General features: G+C 40.2%; 1 long non-coding RNA gene across 10 annotated transcripts in view; it reads right to left on the bottom strand.

The window, feature by feature from the left end:
- Positions 1-22,482, bottom strand: part of LOC110740845 — a 551,890-nt gene extending 529,408 nt beyond the window's left edge. For 6 of the 10 annotated variants that reach the window (XR_002516034.2, XR_002516035.2, XR_004176477.1 and 3 more), the window contains exon 1: positions 20,597-22,482. This is a non-coding gene — a long non-coding RNA (uncharacterized LOC110740845). Of the gene's footprint in view, positions 1-1,099; positions 2,035-15,555; positions 15,614-20,596 lie in introns of those variants that run through there. The other 4 variants (XR_004176479.1, XR_004176480.1, XR_004176481.1 and 1 more) reach the window with 4 other exon arrangements.
- Between the last annotated feature and the right edge of the window lie 370 nt (positions 22,483-22,852).

Below are 22,852 nucleotides of genomic sequence, written 5' to 3'. Positions count from 1 at the left end.
CTTCCTTCTTTAACAATAGAGCAAAAATTTAGCAAAGATTTTTTCAAACACAATCAATATTACTATTAAGAAAGTTATCATTCAAATAAACAAACAAAAAAGATGATTTGACTGACTCTTTTAAATTGATTCAGAATCATTTAGAGAGAGATTGGCGACTTTCTTCAGTAAAAGTTCAGATAGCAAATATTTTAGGCTTGAGGGCCATACAGTCTCTGTCATAAGCACTTGACTATACCATGGTAGTGTAAAAATAGCCACAGACAACACGTAAACAAATGAGCTTCCTTGTGTTGCAATAAAACTTTATTTGTGGACACTAAAATGTGAATTTTATATAATTTGTACATATCAGAAAATATTCTTTTTTTTAATTTTTTCCCCAACTATTTAAAAACGTCAAAAATGTTCTTAGTTCACAAGGCTGTACAAAAAAAGGCAGTAGATGGGAATTGGTTCATGGTACTTTGCTTTGTTGACCCTGACTTAGATACTTAGCCCTTAAAGGAATCTCAGGAGACATCTTGTCCAAGACCTAGATGTTCTGGTTAAGGATCACACCCATGGAGGGAAAGTTGATTTGTTTGAGATCAGTTGAGTCTCTCAAGACCAACATCAGAGGCTCAATACTAAGAATATTGCTGTTAAACGTCAGGTAATTATTGGCTCAAAAATGGAAAAAACCCTTTTTCTTCAACTTCTGTTTGTTGCATTCAATGTCTGTCCAACAGTCAGTTTAGCAGATTCCCCCACCCTCTGCAGTTTTAAGTTTACTCTGTCATTTTATAACTTGGTCACGAGACAGCTGGGTGGAAGATTCTCAGAAGTGAAATATGATGAGCAATTTTGTGTCAAAACACAGAGCAGAATGATATGTTCTCTACCTGAATGTTATTAGGAGGCATTCGGAAACATTGAAATGTGCCTCCAACCTTAGAAAGCTATAAAAGACAACACTGTAATTTCACCTTCACACGCAACTACCAAAGGAAATAAAAACTATAAAATGTAGAGAGCGATTTTCTCTTTTAAAAATTGCTTTACATATTTTAACTCTTGTATTTCCCTTGGGGGTTAGATATTTCAGTCACATAGTTACCCAATTAAAATGAAGACTCTCTGCTTTATCCTTTAGGCGAGGACAGCTGCCAGCTGCTGAGTTTTATAAAGTCTTTAATCTTGTCCATAAATATTTAACAAGAATTGGTTGGTACACAAGCAGAAGTAAAGTAAGAAATCAAAGAAAGGATCTTGGAAATAATCTCTACATTTTGTGAAAGCTGCATAAAACAAAGGCAGGATGACCAATTTTCTCTTTTTTCTGTTAAACTCTTAAATATTTCTGAGTATTTTAATTACTCTTTTAGCCTGCTTGCCTTCACAAATGTGCAAAAATAGCCAGATTATAAAATGATATTAAACGTGACTATCTGTGCCCTTTTCTCTAGTATCCTGCCATTTGTTTCTGAGACAGCCTTTCATGTTTCCATAGAAACCCACACAGACAATCTCTAAGAACTTTAGCAACATTTGATGATACAGACCCCTCTTCTATTTGCATAAACACACACACAGAGAGAGAGATACACAGGCATATCTTGTTTTATTGTGCTCTGCTTTATCGCTCTTCACAGATACTTTGTTTTTGACAAATTGAAGGTTTGTGTCAACCCCACGTGAGCAAGCCAATCAGAACCATTTTTCCAATAACATGTGTCACTCCCTGTCCCTGTGTCACATTTTTTATTATTATATCTGTTACACTGATCTGTGATCCACTGATCTTTCATGTTACCATTGTAATTATTTTAGGGCACCTCCAATCATACCCATATAAGATAATAAACGTAATCGCTAAATATGTGCTCTGACTACTCCAACCAACTGGCCATTTCCCCACCTCTCTTTCTCTCCTTGGGTCTCCCTATTCACTGAGATACAACAACATTGAAATTAGGGCAATTAACATCCCACAATGGCCTCTAAGTGGTCAAGTGAAAGAAAGAGTTGCAAGTCTCTCACTTTAAATCAAAAACTAGAATTGACTAAGATTAGTGAGGAAGGCATGTCAAAAGCTGAGAGACGCTAAAAGCTATCTTGCACCAAACAGACAAGTTGTAATGCAAAGGAAAAACTGTTAAAGGAAGTAAAAAGTGCTACCCTAGTGAACATACAAATAATAAGGAAGCGAAACAGCTTTATTGCTGATATGGAGAAAGTTTTAGTGGTCTGGATAAAAAATCAAAACATTCCCTTAGGCCATAATCCAGAGAGCAAAGCCTAAACTCTTCTCAATTTTATGAAGGTTGAGAGAGGTGAAGAAGCTACAGAAGAAAGGCTAGACGCTAGCAGAGGTTGGTTCAAATCCTGCCATTTGTTTCTAAGACAGCCTCTCATATTTCCATGGAAACCCACACAGAGGATCTTTAAGATTTAAGGAAAGCAGCCATATCTATAACATAAAAGTGCAAGGTGAAACAGGAAATGCTGATGTAGAAGCTACAACGAGTTATCCAGAAAATCTAGCTAAGATCACTGATGAAGGTGGCTACACTAAACAACAGATTTTCCATGTGGACAAAATAGCCTTCTATTAGAAGAAGCTGCCGTGTAGGACTTTCATAGCTGGAGAGGAGAAGTCAATGCCAGCTTCAAAGCTTCAAAGTACAGGCTGACTGTTTTATTAGGGGCTAATGCAGCTGGTAAAATTAAGTTGAAGTCAATGCTCATTTACCATTTTGGAATATCTAGGCCCTTAAGAATTATGCTAAATCTACCCTGCCTGTGTTTTATAAATGGAAAAATGAATTCTGAATAACAGCACATCTGCTTACAGCATGATTTACTGAGTATTTTAAGCCTGCTGTTGAGACACTGATATGGTTTGGCTATGTCCCCACCCAAATCTTCTCAAGAATTGTAATCCCTATAATCCCCATGTGTCTAGGGAGAAACCTGGTGGGAGGTGATTGGATCATGGAGGTGGTTTCTCCCATGCTGTTCTCATAATAGTGAGTGATTTCTCCTGAGATCTGATGGTTTTCTTAGGGGCTCTTTCCCCTTCACTACCAGCTCTTCTCTCTCCTGCCACCATGTGAAGGAGGTTTTTGCTTCCCCTTTGCCTCCTTCCATAATTGTAAGTTCCCGAGGCCTCCCTAGCCATGTGGAAGCGTGAGCCAATTAAACCTCTTTCCTTTATAAATTACCCAGTCTCGGGTATTTCTTTAGAGCAGTGTGAAAACAGACTAATACAGACCTACTACACAGAAAAAAAAGATTACTCTCGAAATATTACTGCTCATTGACAATGCACCTGGTTCATCCAAGAGTTCTAATGGAGGTGTAAAAGGAGATTAATGCTGTTTTCATGCCTGCTAAGACAACATTCATTCTTCATTCCATGAATTAAGGAGTAATTTCAATTTTCAAGTCGTACTAAAGAATACATTTAATAAGGCTATAGCTATACTTAGTGATTTCACAGACGGATCTGGGTAAAGCAAATTGACAATCTTCTGGAAATGATTCACCTTTTCAGATATCATTAAGAATATTAAAGATTCATGGGAAGAAGTCAAAATATCAGCATTAACAGGAATTTGGGAGAAGTTGATTCCAACCCTCATGAATGACTTTGAGGGGTTCAAGACTTCAGTGGAGGATGTGACTGCAGGTGGGGTGGAAATAGCAAGACAACTAGAATTAGAAGTAGAGCCTGAAGCTGTCATTGAATTGCTGCAATCTCATGATAAATATTGAATGGATAAAGAGTCGCTTCTTACGATTAAGCAAAGAAAATGCTTTATTGAGATGGAATCTACACCTGGTGAAGATGCTGTGAACATTGTTGAAATGACAAAAAAGGGTTTGGAATGTTATGTAAACATAAGTGATAAAGCAGCAACAGGGTTTGAGAGAATTGACTCAAATTTTCAAAGAAGCTTCATTGTAGGTAAAATGCTATTAAACAGCATTGCATACTACAGAGAAATTCTTTGTGAACAGAAGAGTTCATTGATATGGCAAACTTTACTGTTGTCTTATTTTAAGAAATTGCCACAACCACCCCAACCTTCAGCAACCACCAGCCTGAACAGTCAGCAGCCATCCACATCAAGACAAGATCCTCCACCAGCAAAAAGATTACAACTTACTGAAAGCCCAAATGATTGTTAGCATTTTTAATTAAGGTATGCACATTACTTTTTAGACATAATGCTACTTCATACTACTAGACTATAGTATAATATAAACATAACTTTTATATACAATGGTAAAACAAAAAAAATTGTGTGACTCACTTTATTGCAATATTTGCTTTATTGTGGTAATTTGGAACCAAACCCACAGTATCTCTGGGGTATTCATATATATATATACATACACACAAACTCACATATGTACACACACAGTCACCTACACACAGACCACCACCACCACCATCCTATACATCACTGTCACAATATCCCAAACAGGCTAACAACTAAGGAATCAATCATGAATGGACGAAGGATTCACATCCTCTTCTTTGGTCTGCTGGGTAGGGAATGCTGCCACTGCTTTGACCCGCCTTTGGACTTCCTCCTTTTCCTTTCCTACTTCCAGTTCCACTTTGCAAGCCTGAACCACTCAAAGTCACCTTCAATTCCATGTCCTCCCTGTATAGAGGGCCCTTGTGAGATTATTCTGTTCATTCTCCTGCTTCCTGTTGGATCATAGAGCACTCTAGAGAATGCAGAATTTATATTGCTGGTCAATTTACACTACTCTGTTCTAAACCCTTTTAGAAAAGAGGGTTTTCTCCACTTGCCTTAGTAACTAACAAATTTTAGGACTGAGAATTCTTTTTTAATAAGAAATCCTTCTTTAAGGCTAACTGGAATCTCTTAGCTATACCCTAAACTCACTTGATTGTGTATCTACTCTGTCCATAGGGATATTAAAATTAGGAGGCAATGTTATACTATGCAGTCAGAAAAATGAATGAAATCAATTCTTTGCAGCAACACTTATGCAGTAGAAGGCCATAACCCTAAGTGAAATAACACAGAAACAAAAAATCAAATACTGCATGTTCTCACAAGTGAGAGCTAAGCAGTGGGTACACATGGACATAAAGATGGAAACGGTAGACACTGGGGACTCCAAGGGCAGGGGCAGGAAGGAGAAAGGATAGCAAGGGTTGAAAATGACTTAATGGCTACTGTGTTCACTATTTGGGGTGATGGGTTCAATAGAGACCCAAACCCCACCACTATGCAATATACCCGTATAACAAACCTGCACATTATTCCCTAAACCTATAATGTAAAAAAAAAAAAAAGAAAGAAAATGTGAAGGCAACTACTTCATTATGACAGAAAAGACCAGTAGATTAAAGACAGAGAGTCACCATAAAGAGGGAGGAAGAGAGAGAGAAAAATACATTAATTGATGTTGCTCAGCCCTCCTTATTCTAGCTCCGTAATTCTGAGCATCCAAGTTGTTCTTCATTTCTTTAGAAATATCATTTTTCTATTGCTTTAATCTTACTTTGGGTTTCTTCTGTTATCCCAGTTTCAGGATTTTCTGCTTATGGACACTGCAGAAAACCTAGACTGTTTAGGAGTTCTCTGGACCTTTAAGGTTGCTTACCTCTAATGATTGTCCATCCTAATCCTGTTCCTGTATACCAAGCCACCATGTCCAGAGCCCACTTAACACTTCAGCCATTTGCTCAACAAATATTTAGAGAGTATCTACTACGTACCAGGCATGGTTCTGGGCATGGGCTTATAAGAATGAGCAAAAGTGACATAAATCCCCGCCTATTGAGAGCTTGCACATGCCCTCAGCTTGATCCAACCAAGCTTGGATTCCAGGCCTTCTCCAGTCCTCCCAGACTCATGGCTTAGCCTCCTTCTTATGATCCTGTTGCTTCCCATGGCCCATTGGGTGCTGGTGTTTATTTCTCACTGCCTTAACTCTAGACTCTTCTATAGGTTGGCTCAGAGCTACCCAATGCCTTTTGTTTTTATTTTTGTACTATTTCAAATTGGGTCCCCATAATGGCTTAGGCAGAAAACTCTCATCACAAAAGTTTTTAAAATTTTTATATATTGTGTTTTCTATATGCCAGATGCTGTTTAAGTGCCTTAGATATTAATTTATCTAATCTTTGTAACAACACCTAAAATAAAGTAGATGTAGTTTAGCCCTGTATGTTGACTAGAGAAGTCATGACCTGCCCAAAGTCACCCAGACAAAAAGGGACAAACATGGGTTTGCCATCCCACATTTGACAATGTGGCTTTCCATTTGCTCCAGGTATTCTTGTTACCTCTTATGCTTCTGTCCATATCTCCTTTGCCCTGAGATCATTTGAAATATGACCCTTACTATGCATACAATTTATCTCTCAGTGTTTCTCTTTCATAAGCGGCACTGGGCCAAGGACATCACCCTGCAGGTCCCACTGGTTCCATCTCCTAAGTTGATAAAGACGAAGGCATCTAAGATCCGTTTTGTCAAACTGCAAAGAACCAGTGTTTGAGCATGCTCCCCGCATCTTAGTTCTGGTATTATAAAAGGTGTTTGGATTTTACTATCCCCTCCCATATGGCACTTCATTATATTGTCCACATGACATCCTCTCTCCTTGACATATTTCATCCCTCATGTAATGATAATTACCAGCACTGCACTCCTCTAACTTCTCTAGGGCAGTTTCCTACAGATCTAGGTTTTGTTTTATTTATCAGTTCTCTCTGCCCTTTCTTGCCTTAATTAAACTCAGCCTCAGGACACAGAAAGCCAGAGAACTTATTTTTTCTTCCCTTTGATGAAAGCAGTATTGTTTCTTGGGGATAGCAAATATCATACCCACCCCCCCCACCCATCGTCTACCTCAAACACCCTTTGTTCCTATGTTTTCCCATGTCTGTTTGACTGAGTGTTTCAAGGTTTGATTTACGTTTTAATGGTTTCTGATCCAAAGGAAAATAATGAATGGGAATTAGTCTTTATTTCCCCCTTTTACCGGCAACTTTTATCATTTTTCCAAAGCATTGATTAGTAGCTATATTCTCATTCAGGACAATCTTCACAACCCACCAGAGGCCCTTCTGTTATTTACATAAACAGATGGGTGGAAAAGAATTTATCTGCTGATAGCCAAGCTCAGTTATCTGTGGCTTATGGGAAAGAAAGGCGGGCAGATTCTAAACCTCCACAATATGTCCACATAGGTAGTATGGCTTGTGGGTTTACCCCAAAACTGGGACTGTCTTACATTCTCCTAATTGTCATTTACAACAGAGACACAAAATACTGCTTTGGGTTCATGTAAAGTCATTGATATCATAGTATAATGAACACACTGAATTCTTCCAAGACTGAAGTGGCCAGTGACCACACCCACGACAAAACATCCAGTCCACTCTTCTTCCACATGACAGAATGACATTTCTGGGACATTGTGCCACTGTCCTGCAAAAAACAAGGTTGCCCCCGGCCTTCAGGCTTAAATCTAAGCTGGGAAGCCTGACGATACGACTAACCATAGTGGATAGTCTAATTTTTTATGATACGTTCCATTTGAAATAAAAGAAATCTGTTGAAGGTTTTGCTTGCATGTCTCTGTTACTTTCACTACTGGCAAGGGCAGGTGGCTATTTATAATCCTTCAATCTAAGCCATTCTATCCCCTGGGGCCTCTCTTCTCTCACCTCTCAGGATACCTCACATTTCTCTGTTCCTTCTGCCTCAGTGGTCAGCCCCACTCTCCTGCTCCTACTGTACTTGGCTAATTCCTTTTTCCCAGCAAGACTCAGCTGAGGTGTCCCCTCCATAGTGAAGGCCTCCTTGACTGCCTATCCCTGTCTACTGTGCACTCTGGATGATCGCGTGTTCCTCTCCATTGTGTCACTGAATGTAATGATCGTTGTCTTCCCTGCCACTATCATCCTGTAAGAAAAAACGATGTTTTTCATTCATGTTTCCTCCATGACTCCCAAAAATAATGTAGTAATTTAATAAGTTGATGAACAATGGGATCGATGATTTAATAAATGAGTAAATAAAGGGAAAGAACAGAGATGGAATCATCCAACATCACATCCCCAAGGTCACAATTTTCCCAAGGACCACCCCTCATTATGGGGACCAGAAAGCCCAGAAGCTACCTGAAAATGCCATATAAAATATAAACCCAGGGTCACTGAGTCCCAGGAGAGTCTCAACTTTGCAACATTCAGTCATAAAGAGCAGGTTCCCAGTGTTTAGCCAAGGGGGCAGGTTATTCACTGCAGCTATGTCCAAGGCATGAAGATCTCACTGATATCCATCAGCAGAGCCAGCATGGATCCCAGATCACTAACAGGAACTTTCCCAGCCCAGAGAGAACCCAAAGCAAACCTTGTGTTGACAGCAGTTTCTGGGTCAGTCCCCTGAAAGTCCCACTTTCTACTCAAGGACATGAACATGCAAATCTTAAATCTGCCAGTGAAACTGAACTCTTCTGAACTAATTATCACTTATATATCCATGGTAACAGGACAGACCCTACATACCTCAGCCTGCCCAAAGATCTAAACACCAATGCTTTGTACCTTACCATTATCACAAAAATGATTTTATAAATGCCCCCACAGAATGAAGCTTAGGTCTTAGAAAAGCATACAAATAACCACAAATGAAAAAAATCTGTATTTTATAGTTCTGACAGTCAGAAGGTTGATATCCTTAATATTTACTTAGAAAAGGCATATAAGAAAAAGATCTTATTTTTTTAAGGAAGTAGTGAGATACTTGCACTCCTGGAAAGATGGAATAGATGTAAGCTTCTCAATTCCTGCCACTAAGTGCAATTAAAAACTCTAGACATTAAATATAAAACAAATGAGACGCCTCTGAAAGGTGGAGAGAAGAAGGAAGGCAGATTGGCTAGGAACCTCGGACCCAAGGCACAACGTGGCGCTGAGTGGCCTGGGTTTGCTTGTTTTGTTTTGTTTTGTTTGTTTTGTTTGCCTTGAGTATCCCAGACTTGGAGCTGAAGAAGCCAGCAACCTGGAAATACTGATGAGGGCAGGCCAAAAACAAAATATACAAAATATCACCCCAAAAGGACCCCAAGAAAGGGGAAACCTAGCAAGACAGATCACTTATTGATAATAATTTGCTCTATTCCACTCAACCCCCATCCACACCAGCAAAGACCTCATGGGTAGCTTTGACTTCCACCCTCTTCTGACTAACAAGGTGCCCCTACTACCCCAGACTGGAATGATGTCAGAGAAGGCAAAGTAAGGAGCCCAGACTTTCATCCTGGTTGGGCAGTAACAAGGTCCCCCGCTCTCATAGTGTGAGTGGAGACCATGTGGGAAGCTTGAACCACCTCCCCCGCCGCCCAGTAACAGGTCACCTTCCAGCAGTCACAGGTGGATTGGTATCAGAGGCCTAGTGGAGAATAAAGACCCTTACCACCATCCAGGGAGGATGAGAGCACCCTTCCCCCATGGCATCAGCAAAGGCCATTGCAGGGGCAGTAACAAGGCACCCCTACCTCTCCTAGGCAAGGTAGTATCAGCAAAGACCTAGTGGGAAGCCAGAACTCCTACCCCAGCCAGCAGTAATGACCCCTTGGGTGCCAACAGAGAGCAAGTGAGGAACCAGGATTCCCACTTGTACCTGGCAGTAATGAGTAGTGCAGCCCCTTCCTCTAATGGAGCAATGCTACAAAATGACAGCAAAAATAGAAGATCTAGATAAGATCCCGGGTCTCAACACATAATACCAAACGTGTCCAGGTTTCAGTAAAAAAATCATCACAAGATATACAAAGAACCAGAAAAATCTCAACTTGAATAGAAAAAAAAAAAATAGGCATCAACACAGATAAATGTTAGAATTATATCAGTCATTGTATAATACTTAAGGTGAATTAAGAAGACATTTGAAACAAAGGACAAAAATAGAAAGATTCAGCAAATAAACAGAAGACACAAAGAAGAACCAAATGGAAATTTTAGAACTGAAAAGTATACAATACCCTAAATAAAACTCAGTGGTTGGACCCAACAGTACAATGCTGAGGGCAAGGGAAATATTACCTTGAAGATAAAACAATTGAAATTTTCCAATCCGAACAAGGGAGAAACAGAATAAGTAAGTGAATATATATTCACTTATATGTGCACATATATTCACTCATATGTGATGTGTGTGTATGTATATATGTATATGTATGTGTGTGTATATATATGTATGAAACTGAGGAAAATGTTACATGGACTCTCTTTGTATTATTTCTTATTATTATATTATTTCTTATTACTGCATGTCAATATACAATTATCTAAAAATAAAGAGTGTTACTTAAAAAAGAAAGCAGAAAACGGGAGAGGTCTTGAATGGCAATTCACCAAAGAACGAATAAACATAGCAAATAAAGTTGGGGGGAAAAGTTTAACCTTACTAATCAATAAAGTCAAGACAGAATTTTAAGTAAGAAATAAATTTCCAGCAGTTTCTTCACATAATGCAGTAAAGTATTTTAGCGTAATAGGACTTTTGAGTTTGTGTAGCATAATAGTTTTGTAGCTAACTCTTGTTGAATATCTTTCTGCCAAGAACTATACAATATACTTCACATTTTATCTCATTTCATCCTCACTAGAATCCTATAAGAAAGGTACTCACATAATCCTTCTTCTATAGATCAGGAAATTGAGGCTTACCGAGATTAAACAAATTGCACAGTATGACCCATCATGGAAATGGTAATGCCAAGATTCAAAGTCAGGTAGTCAGTAAATGTAAAACCCAAAACTCTAAAAACACTGGAAGACAACAGAGGCAATACCATTGTGGACATGGGAATGGAAAAAGATTTCAGGACAAAGACACCCAAAGCAATTGCAACAAAAGCAAAAACTGAAAAATGGGATCTAAATAAACTAAAGAGCTTCTGCAAAGCAAAAGAAACTATCGACAGAGTAAACAGACAACCTACAGAATGAAAGAAAATTTTTGCAAACTATGTGTCTGACAAAGGTCTAATACCCAGCATCTATAAGAAACTTAAACAAATTTACAAGGAAAAAAAAAAAAAACTTCTTTAAAAAGTGGGCAAAGTACATGAACAGAAACTTTTCAAAAGAAGATATACATGCAGCCAACAAGCATACAAGAAAAAGCTCAACATCACTGATCATTAGAGAAATGTAAATCAAAACTAAATGAGGTACCTTCTCACACCAGTCAGAATGACTAGTATTAAAAAGTCTAAAAATAACAGATGCTGGAGAGTTGGAGAGAAAAAAGAATGCTTTATAACACTTTTGATGGGATTGTAGATTAGTTCAACCATTGTGGAAAACAGTATGGTGATTCCTTAGGGACCTAGAAACAGAACTACCATTCAACCCAGCAATCCCATTACTGGAGATACACCCAAAGGAATATAAATGGTTCTATCATAAAGACACATACACATGTATGTTTACTGCAGCACTGTTCACAATAGCAAAGACATGGAGTCAACCTAACTGCCCATCAATGATAGACTGGATTAAAAAAATGTGGTATATATACACCATAGAATAATATGCAGATAAAAAAATGAGATAATGTCCTTTGCAGGAACATGAATGAAGCTGGAGGCCATTATCCTTAGCAAACTAACACAGGAACAGAAAACCAAGTACCACATGTTCTCACTTATAAGTGGGAGCTAAGTGATGAGAACACATGGACACATATAAGGGAACAACACACACTGGGGCTTATTACAGGGTGGAGGCTGGGAGAAGGAAAAGGATGAGAAAAAATAACTATTAGATACTAGGCTTAATATCTGGGTGATGAAAGAATCTGTATGACAAACCACCCCAACATGAGTTTACCTATATAACAAAACCTGCACATGTACCCTTGAACTTAAAATAAAATTAAAAAAAAAAAAAAAAAGAAAACGAAGTGAGGCAGTCAGACCCCAGAGAACCTATACTCTCCCCCAGTGCTTTAGCAAACATGGATGCAGCTGGAAACCATCATTCTTAGCAAATTATCGCAAGAAGAGAAAACCAAACACCGCATGTTCTCACTCATAGGTGGGAACTGAACAATGAGATCACTTGGACTCGGGAAGGGGAACATCACACACCGGGGCCTATCGGGGGGGGGGGAGGGGGGAGGGATTGCATTGGGAGTTATACCTGATGTGAATGACGAGTTGATGGGTGCTGACGAGTTGATGGGTGTAGCACACCAACATGGCACAAGTATACATATGTAACAAACCTGCACATTATGCACATGTACCCTAGAACTTAAAGTATAATAATAATAATAAATAAATAAATAAATAAATAAATAAATAAATAAGAAATAAAAAAGAAAAAAAAACAAAGTGAGGCAGTCAGACCCCAGAGAACCTATACTCTCCCCCAGTGCTTTAGCAAACATGACCTCTTTCTGGTGGGCAGATCTGGAAGGCTGGATCAGTTTGCATTTGCAGCCCAGGGACTTTCTGGTGCTCATCGTCTTGTCCCTGGTCTCAGATTCAAAACTGGCACTTTGGCTGGACCAGATGCTCCTGACCCTTTGTCAAGAGGAAGGATATCCAGGGCACCAAAGGGACCTCACCAAGAGGGAGAAGGTGTCTAATGACCCAGGCACAACAGGAGACCCTGAAGCTCACAGGCTGTATCTAGGGTAGCATGGGTGATGCTATAAGCACACCCCTCCCCAACACCCATACAAAACTAGCACCACTGTGAACTTGGCACCAATGGGCGAGCAAGTGTAAGGTCCACAGATAAGGACCCGAACTGTACGAGAACAGTCTACAACAGAGACACCCCTTGGCAACCTCTGGTAGAAGATGCTGCTGAGACTCCAGTTATCTCCTTCTCCAACGTTTGGAAGTTGAACCAATTCCACTCTGTGGATTGTCAGATGAGGCTGAGATGCGGGTGTTGCTGGGAGGTCTCAAGATGGACATATTAAACCTCCTGCAAATATTGGCAATAATGTTTAAAAAAAAATAACCCTTTGGGAAAATTAGAACAAATTGATCACATTTGTACCCTGAGTACATAAAGCAGGCCATACAGGGTATACTGTCAAGGAAATATATATTATAATACAGTAAAATGCCATTTCTTAAGTTTCTAAGATAGGGAATAAAATATGATACTTCCTGGGGATAGAGGGAGTGAGATGAACTCTGGCACACCATGGAAGAAACTGCAAATGGGCACAGCTCCGCCGGAGAGCAGTTTAACACCGTGCATCTCAGTCTCTCCAGGATCAACAAAGAGGTATAGGAAAAGATGCTCACAGCGGCATTGTCTATGACAGTAAAAAATTAGACACAAAAATAAGGGAAAGGTTACATAAATGGGAAATATCCATACAATGGAATATTATTGGTCATTAAAGTTATTAAAAAACATGTTTTCTGATACAAGAAAATGCTCATAAATGTTGTTGGAAAAAAACAGACATAAAAATAAATTGGTGATAGGATTTCAACTGTGTGTGTGCATGCGTGTGTGTGTGTGTGTATGTGTCGAGAGAAATACAGCAAAATGTAAATAGCTAGTATTTCCCAGTGGTGGGATTTCAGCAGTGTTTTATTTTTCTTACTTTCCAATTTTCTGAAATGTCAAATTTCTAAAATTGGCATGTTACCATTATAATGGGAGGAAACAACCAAAAGAAGAATAGATTACTCTTATGATCTGTGAGAGGCTACTAATGAAGGAGATAAACACAGAGCAAGGAGAATAAAAGCTGCAGCAAATAAATGAGCAAGGAGAGAGGTGGCTCCACGTTAAGTGCACACATATGTCTTTATGACCCTTAGAAAGCTGCTGGCCAGAGGAAAATGGATGGTTTATGTTTATTATTTATCACTGTCACTGTCTGAGAAATAGCACCCAAAGGGAAAAGCCAGATGGCATCCCAGCTAGGAAAGGACAGAGAAAAGAGAAGTGTCTAATAATCTGTAAACCAGAGAACACCTGGACGGGCAAAACCTGAGCACAATGGAGCCCCACACACTGTGTTGATGGGTGTTGGTGCTTTCCGTCTTTCTGCCACCTCAGCTCTCCTCACACAAAGCACAGACAGCTTTAGCAGAATAACCAATGAGAAAAAAATCAATAACAACAACAACAACAACAAAAAGAGAAACAAGCAAACAAGCATCCCTCTTGCTTTGTCTGGCCCCAGATCCTCCCCATACGCACCAGCGCCCCTGGGGACACTTGAGCCCTCAGCCTGGGGCTGAATGGCACTGATTCAAAGCTACAGTGTCCAATTCTGCAAGTGATGGCCCCAGATATAAACCTAGGATCCATGTGTTCAGTAGGGAATAAGTTACAGGCTGTCTATTTCTAGTATTTTGCAGTCTTTTCATTAGGTTAAAGGAAACACCTAACTTCTCTGCAAGGAACAATCCCCTCTCATCTTTGTATGCAAGAAAGAGAGATTTGTAAGTTTATCTATATTTCTAGAAACAGGAGTCCATACGGAGCAATTGGTTTATGTTCAGAGACGCGTGCTCATACCTTTTTAAGGTAATTCAAATACAGTTCAAGCACCAACAAACCAATTGGGAGGAGACCATGTGCAAAGCCTTGGGAGAATGGTATTTCCTGACTTGAGCTAAGAATACTACAAAGAAATGACACAAACACAAATTTGGTGAGTCTTCCAGTACGCCAAATGCTTTGCATATGTTATTTTAAAAGAAAGAGTCCTAAATGGCTTACATAATTATCAACTATTTCCTGAGCTGTCAAAGAACGTATCAGGCTTATCCTAGTTACAAAACAATTTTAATGAGGAAGAATGTATGTCTTGGGTCGTGACATGTGCTCATTTTGTTGTAATAATAATTCTATCAATTTTACATTGTTTTATCATTGTCTTTTTACACAGTTATCCAATTTTCATTTCATTGCTTTTATTTCATTCTTTTAATAATATTCATTCTATCCTGTCATTCAGGTTAGTACCATTATATCATTACTCTAAAATCATTGTTTATTTTATTAGTCTTTTGGTGTCCTTTACCTGGTACCGTGATAGTGCTGTATCCATACTATTACATTTAATCCTCATAGTAACCTACAGTAGTTAATAATAATAATGTTATGCAGAAGAAACACAAGGCTTAAGTAGGTCATGACTTGCCCAAGAGTGCATGGTTATCAAGCAAAGTAGAGGTTTGTGTTGGGGCTATCATCTACAAAGCCCCTGTTTACCCATTGTCCAACACCACCTCCCACTAGGCTACACTGATGAGAAGAAAGACACACTGAAATTCTCTGAAAATTTGTCGCGAAAGACACTTAACCCAGTGTGATGGCCTCAGATAATAATGCCGCCCATTGACTCCAGCCATAAAACCCTTCCAGAGCCTACAGTGACCGTAATTATTGAGCTTATCACTGCACTATTTGCTGCTCTTGCCCAGAACAGTAGACAAGGCAAAACACTTTAGAGGTGGATAAAACACAACCATTTTTAAAAGGCAGGAAGTGCAGTTGATAAAAATGTAATTACCTGTTTCTTCATGGAACATGTTTGCAAAGTAAAATCTCTGGTTTTGCTGTTTCTACTGCTGCAGACAATAAAAGACATTTAGGAAAATTATTGTCAAATTCTCTGAGCTCTATCAAGCAATTTCGCATTACGACTAATTGATTTTTAGGACGGTTTTATGCGTATGGACGGCGCATAAGCCTGACTCAGTATCTTATTCTGTATCAATTAAGAGAATAAATATGTTACACTCAGTTTCATATTCTGTGACGTAGTTCAAGAAAAGACGTATCGTTATCATACATTTCAGGTTATTGTCCTGTTTCCTGTTTTGGGTGTTTTGGTGTTAACGCAATCGTTACATTATGATCACGTGATGCTTGTGAATGAAACCATACATTTGCAAGAGGGAGTTCAGGAAAAAAAACTTTCCTCCTCTCTATACCCATTCAACTCAAACCTGCTTTAAGAGACTAATTCTTTCCTATGCTTTAAAAAAAAAAAAAGATTTTATATTTTTTGTCACTGCGTATCTTTTAAAAACCCTCTACTTTTTATCTATTTGTATAAATTTAGGAAGTACAAGTACAATTTTATTACATGAAAATTCTCTACTTTAGACTCCCAATCTTTTTTCTTAATAAAGCTGTTCAGTTCCCGGCAAGAGTCAAAGCTCTCAACTGCATTTAACTGGATAGCTCCTTCATGCAGGAGAGGGGACAAGGCCACCTTCTCCCTTCCCCACCTAGCTCATCTGCCCCTCCCTTCAACGTGAAAGGATGAGAAATTACTTAAAGGGTACAAGGTATGTTATTCCAGCGATGGACACACTAAAAGCCCAGACTTCGCAACTATGCAATATATTCATTTAATAAAATTGCACTTGTGTACCGTAAATGTATATAAATAATTTAACATGCATCTGCCACCTCCAGAATTCAAGGGCAGGAAAGGATTTCCTCCAGCTGTAGCAGAGACTTGAAACCAACTCTCTCAGGGGCCCTTTCTTTCACATTTCAGAGGCCAATGGTAGGCACTGCCTCCTGTAACAGGCAGCTTTGGGTTCCTTCCTCAGTCCCTAACCACTGGACATAACCGGTTCTATTGGGTTCCAAATCCTCTACACATGGCCTTGGGCCAGGTTCCCCCAAGCCACCTCTAGGTCAGCTCTCCTCCACTCAGCTCCAACCTTGTTTCATGCATCCTTGTCCTGCAAACTCTAGAAGGGTAACCTATTCACAAATCAGCTTGCTCTCCAGCTGGCCACAGTATCTCCTGCTCTGTATCCTATAGTCTCTATTCCTCATCATCTCCACATGAACAGCTCAAGCCCTCTCACTGGCAGAAGTGAAAGAGAAGCACCCACCTCCCCTTCCCCATAGGGTCAAGGGGAAGAACGTGCTATAGCATTTTGACCACTTCCTCTAAGAAATCCTCTCCCAACTTTGCCCGTTTCTCCTTTATACAGTCACATTAAGTTGCAGTCACAAATTAACCCCCAAAATGTTGGCAGCTTAGCAAAATTTTGTTCCACTTTTAGGCAAAGCCCACTGAGAATCTGGATGTCTTATGAGGGCTGCTGCTCTATCAGGTGACCCTGAGATCCAGACAACTTCAGTTTTATGGCTCAGCCACAACCACCAAGGCTAGGGAATAGATTTCTTTTGGCGTTAATGCAATCAAGACTTGGGGAAGCCACATCCATTCTTTTGCACTTTGAAGTGACAAGTGTCCCATCCATACACAGACCACTAGCCAGACCATGTGACCCTAGTTCTGCAAGGAGATCAGGAAACATAAGAAAGCACAGGAGATATTGGTGAGCACTGGCATCTCAACTACACTTCCCAATATGGAAAAGAGGATTATGGACTGAAACAGATATTTAATCTTCTTAGCAAGTACTTCAACATCAGAACATCTCACTTTGTTATATGGGGGTTGCTGGCATCTAATTTATTGGGCCTCAGCCAAAAAAAGAGACAAAAAGGATCCCACATAAAACATCCCATTATATCTGTGTTAACACTCTAAAATATTGCAAGATACAATGAGCAGAACTAACATTTGGTGAGTACCTACTAGGTACTAGACACTGTTTACATACGTGATCCAATCTGACTCTCACAAGAATCCAGAATTAAAAGTAGTAATGCCCTAGTTCACTATGGAATAGAACCTGAATCTCTCAGATACTACAAACATTGGTCAAGGTCAGCTCATTAGGGAGGGAGTCATGTTTAAAAGCTAGACATGGCCAGGCACGGTGGTTCATACCTGTAATCCCAGCACTTTGGGAGGCCGAGGCAGTTGGATTACCTGAGGTCAGGAGTTTGAGACCAGCCTGGCCAACATAGTGAAACCCTGTCTCTACTAAAACTATTTTAAAAATTAGCCTGGTGTGGTGGCATGCTTCTGTAATCCCAGCTATTCAGGAGAGAATCTCTTGAACCCAGGAGGCAGAGGTTGCAGTGAGTCGAGATGGCACCACTGCACTCTAGCCTGGGCAACACAGCAAGACTCTATCTCAAAAATATAATTAATTAATTAATTGAAAAATAAATAAATAAATATAAAAGCCAGACATATGTTTCAAAATAGTATTCTCTTACACATCGTTCACTTTTCGTCCATCTCAAACAGAATATACTTAACACATAAATATGTTCTTTCAGCACCTGACATAATTCAGAAAGCTATAATAATCAAGCCAAGGGAGCATTATCAGAATTAATGCTCTTCTCTGGACTGTAGAGATGTAGAGGTATTAGTAGGCTCAAGGTAATAATGCATTTCTTGCACTTCCATCAAATTAATTATTTCAATGTCACGTGTGCTCAGAAGAGCCAAGCCTTCCATAGACTCGAGCCCCAGTTACACCCTCAGTCTTATCCATCTGTGGCCAATGAAAAAACCTAAAGGGGATGGCAGGGGTAATGGATGAAAAAGTGCACTGACCCATGATTCTTTCCTCCTTGCCTGCTGTCCTCACCTCCATCTTGACCTCTGTGAGGTCTGTTAATTAGACTCCTACTTCCTGTACAACTAGAATGTGTAAACCTTGAGATATTCTACCCATAAACATCAATGGTTCATGCAATTTTTAGGATATTGACACTGTGTAACAAGTAAATGTATCATAGTATGACTCCAGCCTTCCTCACTCTCTAGAAAGTTGGTATCAATTACTTGTTTGAAAGTACATAAGCTATAGGAAATTGAATTAATTAAAATTGCATTTTGGATTGGATTTTAATCCTTGAATTGGATTAAAAATAAATTGTGTATTTTTGAATGTGCAAGAGATGAGGCATCCTCAACAGCAAGTAACAATTTAGAGAATGAGAAAACAAGCTCAAAGAGAGGGTCAGTCCTGAACCACTTGCAGCCTATGAGGCAAAGATAAGCCTTTTTCAAAGGATTTCCCCATCCTAGGAAATAACAATTTCCTATGGCTCCAGAGATACTGGAGTGCTTAAGAATTTAGTAGTGTAAAAGAAAAGACAAAACAAACAAAAAAAGAACCATGTAGAGTAGTGTGAATGACATGTCAAGCAATCTGATGACCTCTCCAAAGCTGGTGAGTCCCCGGGCAGGTGGACCTGAGTGGCAAGCTGGGGGCCACTTGTCTATCCTCCTCTCCTGAGGACATCCAATTCAGTGTCATAAATATGTTGTGAGTACTCCTGTGCAGTGGCCCAGCATTCTCATTGCAAGACAGATAGACATGAGTGTGACACTAGCCTTGCATTTAGGAAAATTATTCTTCTGTGCTACACACGTAAGTTATTTACTGAACTGGAACCTCATCCCTACCCCAGTCTACAAGGCTTTCTCACTAAATTTCAGACTTCAGTCACTTGTTTCATTCAGCAAGCCTATTGAACTGCCAAGATCTGTGCTAGGTACTAGAGACAAAAATGAATATAATATAGTATTTATCTGCTTTTTTTTTTTTTTTTTTTGAGACAGAATCTCACCCTGTCACCCAGGCTGGAGTGCAGCGGTGCTCTCTCGGCTCATGGCAACCTCTGCCTTCTGGGCTTAAGCGATCCTCCTAACTCAGTCTCCCCATTAGCTGAGACAACAGGGTGTGTGTCACTATACTTGGCTAATTTTTGTATTTGTTTGGTAGAGACAGAGTTTCACCATTTGCCCAGGCTGGTGTCTTTATCTTTAAAGATTTTATACTGTACTGAGAGAGACAGAACAGACAAACATAGCAAAAACGAACATGTGACAGGGGTTATTTCTTAACCCTTCAGAACAACTAGTCTAGTGGGGATTTTGATCTCTAGAAGAAAACAAAGGTTACAGGCATGGGTCATGGATTAGGTCCCCAGGAAGGAGGCAGGCAGGGCAAAGAATTTGGAAGGGGAGCATGTAGGAGATGTTCACTGTTGGCCCCACAGGCAATTCCTCTCCATCTCCCTGCTAGTGGGCTGAGGCTCCTTGATCACACGGAAGGAAGCAAGAACCCAAGCCCACCTTTCAAGGTATGAGTCATGATCATTCTAACTCAATAGGAAATCCACTTATCTTAGCTATAGATTGGTCTTGGGGTGGACACAGTTCTGGCCAATGATTCATAAGGGGAAGTCCGTAGGGGGCCTTCATGTGTAGAATAAAAAGATACAATCTCTCTAAGGAGAGAGCTTGAGAGATTTGGTACCTCCCTTCCTGTGGCAGTTCCTTGAGAACACAGGGCCCTGGAGTTGGACCAGCCATCTTATACCCATGAGGTACTAACCTGAGGCTGAAGCATCAGCACAAGGTTTCAGAGAAGAAGAATATAAAGCAAGTGTGTCCAATTCATGGACCAAGACAGCTTCGAATGTGGCCCAACACCAATTTGCAAACTTTCTTAAAACATTATGAGGTTTGGTGATTTTTTTTTTTTACCTCATCAGCTATTGTTAGTGTTCATGTATTTTATGTGTGGCCCAAGACAATTCTTCCTTCAGTGTGGCCCAGGGAAGCCAAGGATTGGACACTCATGATATAAAGTGTCTGGGTCCCAGCCAAAATTGTTGAACCACCAAAAGACCCTGGTAGTGCCTACCTCTAAACCGCTTTGTAAGTTGATGAACATCTTCAGAAATAAAGTTAGTGTTCATCGAGGGTTCTGTTACCTGCAGCTCAAAGCATCCTAACTCTGGAAGGGTAGAAAAAGTCAAGGAGCTCCCATGATGTGCCAGGATTCTACTAGTAGCCTAAAATAGCAAGGTAAATATGTTATTATCTGTGCTGTCATAAACCAGCCATTACCACATAATGCTAAGAAAGATGTGTGAGCTCACAGTGGCGGGGACAGAGCATTATGAAGGAGAGATTTCCTGAGGGAAAGATCTGAGCAGGGGCTGCTGGAAGGCTGAGGGGATGAGGGAGAGCTGGAGAAAGAGGTGAGCAGAGCTACTCCATGCCAGCCGCATGCAATTTCAGGCAGGCTCAAAGGCTGCTCTACTGACAACCCTCTGAGGCCTCCCATAGAGCCTCCTCCTGAAAACTTCACCCCAAGGCCTCCCCATCACAGTCCTCTCTCCAGAGGTGGTGGAATCGATAAGGATAGCCAAAGGACCTGAGAGGTATTGCTCTAATAAAGTTTACCCTGGGGTGAAGAAAGATACACTTATAGAAACCCCTTCAGGCAGCAGACAATGCTCCCATAGGGCTGGACTCTCTCCAACCCTACACCTCAGGAGGCTTCTCTCTCTGGATCATCTTCTCTTGGTTCCTGCAGGTAAAAAGTCCAAGCATCCTGAAGAAGAACACATGCTGGCAAGTGCTACCACCAGAGGGAAATGAAAATGATACACAACAATCCATTACATCCAAGCAGTGGAAATGATCCACCTGAATCAGTGTCTCCCCTGACGCTTAACTAATGCTCACAAGAATTCTATAAGTTGGCAATGTTATTATTCCCATTTTACAGATGGGTAAACAGAGGCTCGGATAATTTCAGTAATTGTCTCAAGGTCACATAGCCTGTAAGTAACTATGCAAATGGAGATTTGTTCATAGGTCTAATTCCAGAGTTTTGCTTTTTACCACTATGAAATCTTATCTCACAAAAATGGTAGAGTTCATTCCCATGGAATTTGTTGGCCAGCAGTCAAGAAAACGGGTACAAAAGTCTGTTCAGAAGCAATTTAAATCTATTACCTCTTAAAGTCAACAAAAATTTACCCAGGGTCTGCTCTGGAGTAGGCACTGGGTTACAGAAATGTGCTCAGCAAGGCCCCTCCTCATGGCTTCAGAAGAACAAACAACCTCATACTCTAGACAGCCCTAACCTGAATCAATATGATATCAGACATCAGCTGACAACTACATGATTCAATCATTCATCTAGAGGCAAAATGTCTGAAAAATTGAAAACTTCAATTCTTCATGAATGGCGAAGAACAAATGGAGTCTGAAAAAGTCAATCCATCATTCATATGGTTGCAAAACTCCTCAAGCTTGATGCCATGAGGGTCCCACATAGAAATGAATGTGATACCTTCACCTCCTTTCTGCTGGCTGTTAAGGGCACGGTCTTGCTTGATCTTACCTCCTCAGAGAAGGAGGAGCTGTGATAAACTCAACTTGTGGTTCCCAATTCCCCATCCTCTACCTGTTTTCCTCCCAGCTGCGGCTGTGTACGCTGCTTCAAGACCTCCCAGAAACCTTTTGTGCTATTGTTGATCCTCCATTCAAATCTTTGGCAGTCAAGGTGCTAGGGAATTAGGTGTCACCTTGTTTGCAGGCTTCAGGCTGGCTAACTATACAGGGATTTCACTCTTTAATGTCATCGGCAGGGGAGGCAGATTTTCCAGTATAAAACAGCAAGAGCCTTGTACATGCTCCCATGTCGAGTCTAGGAGAAATACTTTAAAACCCAAAGGATTATAAGTCATGCTGCTATAAAGACACATGCACACATATGTTTATTGCGGCACTATTCACAATAGCAAAGACTTGGAATTAACCCAAATGTCCATCAGTGACAGGCTGGATTAAGAAAATATGGCACATACACACCATGGAATACTATGCAGCCATAAAAAAGGATGAGTTCGTGTCCTTTGTAGGGACATGGATGCAGCTGGAAACCATCATTCTCAGCAAACTATCGCAAGAACAGAAAACCAAATACCGCATGTTCTCACTCGTAGGTGGGAATTGAACACTGAGATCACTTGGACACAGGAAGGGAAGCATCACACACCAGGTGCTATTGTGGGGAGGGGGGAGGGGGAGGGAGTGCATTAGGAGATATACCTAATGTAAATGACGACTTAATGGGTGCAGCACACCAACATGGCACATGTAT

The sequence above is a fragment of the Papio anubis genome, chromosome 10 (assembly GCF_008728515.1).
Source record: "Papio anubis isolate 15944 chromosome 10, Panubis1.0, whole genome shotgun sequence".
Classification (NCBI taxonomy): Eukaryota; Metazoa; Chordata; class Mammalia; order Primates; family Cercopithecidae; genus Papio; species Papio anubis.
Note: the sequence above shows the minus strand (reverse complement) of the source record. Positions and strands in the feature narration are given on the sequence as shown.